This window comes from Octopus bimaculoides, chromosome 28 (assembly GCF_001194135.2).
Source record: "Octopus bimaculoides isolate UCB-OBI-ISO-001 chromosome 28, ASM119413v2, whole genome shotgun sequence".
Classification (NCBI taxonomy): Eukaryota; Metazoa; Mollusca; class Cephalopoda; order Octopoda; family Octopodidae; genus Octopus; species Octopus bimaculoides.
In genome coordinates, this window is record NC_069008.1 from 2,328,137 (window position 1) to 2,330,530 (window position 2,394).

Genomic DNA, 2,394 nt, shown 5'->3' on the forward strand with positions numbered 1-2,394 from the left:
ACATTGCCTCCTTTATCATTTATCGCCTGAGCGTCGTGCCTTGTCTCGGTTACTGCTTGACCAGATTGGAACGTCTCTTATTTAAATTCTTGTGGAAGGGACGCGTTCCAATGATTAGGCTTCCAGTCTGTTACCAACATCTTCTGAGTGGTGCATTAGGTATGCCGTGGCTCCTAATGCACAGACACACGCTTAGGTTACGCCACCTGCAACGATTTCTGCACAGGGAGCGTGTGTGGGCTCCGTTTGTGAGGCTTGTCCTTCCGCAGCTCGTCTCCTTAACGGAGCTGCAGTCCTGGGTGAATTAAAAATCGAGACTGGGCGCCTGGCACCTAGAATATCGTCAGGCGCTCACAACCTCCTACCAGTCAGGTAATGAGATTGGTGGATGTTTCGCTTTATAAATTTATAGAGGATTAGTGGCGGGGAAGTGCGAAGGCGTTCTCAGATAGATGTGCACGGAGTTTCAGCGACACTTCACCGAACTGTTCAGGGCGCGCGGCATGTTGGGGATAGAGGTGGATTTCACCTCCTATCTCGACGGCATGCCGCGCTTTTTGGTCAGGGATGCGGAGTTCTGAGAAATGCGGATAACAGCCGACGACATACGGGATGTGATGACGAGCAGCACAGGGGAGACGTCTCCAGGGCTGGATGGTCTGCCCTTCGAGCTTCATCTTCATATGCCAGACTTGTTCGAAAATTTCTCGGCGGATGTCTACTACAACTGGCAGCAGAATGGGAGAATACCCAGAGCTGTGAGCCGCGGCGTGGTGGAGCCGAACAAGGGGGGTCAAATAGATAATTTTAGGCCCATATTCTGCTGAACATGGAGGCGCAATAGCCCAGTGGTTAGGGCAGCGGACTCGCGGTCATAGGATCGCGGTTTCGATTCCCAGACCGGGCGTTGTGAGTGTTTATTGAGCGAAAACACCTAAAAGCTCCACGAGGCTCCGGCAGGGGGTGGTGGTGAACCCTGCTGTACTCTTTCACCACAACTTTCTCCCACTCTTACTTCTTGTTTCTGTTGTGCCTGTATTTCAAAGGGGCCAGCCGTGTCACACTCTGTGTAAGACTGAATCTCCCCGAGAACTACGTTAAGGGTACACGTGTCTGTGGAGTGCTCAGCCACTTGCACGTTAATTTCGCGAGCAGGCTGTTCCGTTGATCGGATCAACTGGAACCCTCGACGTCGTAAGCGACGGAGTGCCAACAACAACGTCTGCTGAACGCAGATTATAAGACTTTGGCCAAGGTGTTAGCCAAGAGGTTGGCGATTGTCGTCGATAAGCTGGTCGGTGATGCGCTATCACGAAAGATCTATTAACAACAACCTCCACCTCATGCGCTGCATCATGGAGAGGGTAGGGAAGGAACCTGGCATGGGTGGGGCCCTGATCAATTTGGATGAATTGAAAGCTTTTGACAAGGTCGACTATCAATACTTTGTGGCTGTCCTCGCGGCGGCTGGTTTCGGTCCCATTTTCAGAGGTTGGGTCGCTGCACTGTACAGAAACATCTATTTGGTGGTCAAAGTATACGGCCACCTATCGGAATCGTTTAGTATCGCTCGTTCGGTCCGTCAAAGATGCTTACTCTCACCCTTCTGTACGTGCTGGCTCTTAAGGGAGTTGGATATTTCGAGAGGCATTCCACATCTAGGACGCGGAAGGTTCGTGTCAGCATATGCGAACGACCTCACCGTAATATTGTTGGATAGCTTGGAAATCGAGGGGATCGACACTCCCTTAGGGGAGTATGAAGCAGTCAGGAACAAAAATTAATCAGGACAAGTCGATGGGCCTGTAGCTCGGTACCTGGAAAGGCAGGTACCAGTCAAGTACTGGTGTCGGTGTGATCGACTTAGCCCCTCCCCACAAATTTTAGGCCTTGTGCCAATAATAGAAAGGATTATTATTATTATTATTATTATTATTGTTATCATTATTGTTGTTGTTGTTGCTGTTGTTTACATATTGCGTATGATGATTGCATTTCTTTTACTTTATATTGTTATTATTCTTGGTGTCGCTTTTGATTCATGTAAACACATACACACGTACACACATATCTGCATGCACACACATACGTTTGCACCCACACACACACACTCATCATTTTACTATGCATAAATATGTATACATAACAAAATTAGAAATGAAAAGTCTTCGGCACAGTATCATATATTTGAAAAAAAAAAAAAAAAAGAAAATGAATAGGAACGGTCTTTTTTTGATAATTTCTCTACTTCAATAATTAGACGTTTACAAGTCATTAGATGTTTTGGAAAAATTATTAGAATAGCCATTCCTACTTATTTTTCAAATATGTATGTATGCGTATGTTTGTGTATGTACATATATATATATATATATATATATATATATATATATA

The 2,394-nt window shown here is 46.0% G+C and overlaps 1 protein-coding gene across 1 annotated transcript in view; it reads right to left on the reverse strand.

Annotated features, from left to right (window-relative positions):
- LOC106878343 (zinc finger protein 239-like) overlaps positions 1-2,394 on the reverse strand; it is a 108,388-nt gene that overhangs the window by 104,924 nt on the left and 1,070 nt on the right. The window lies entirely within an intron of this gene.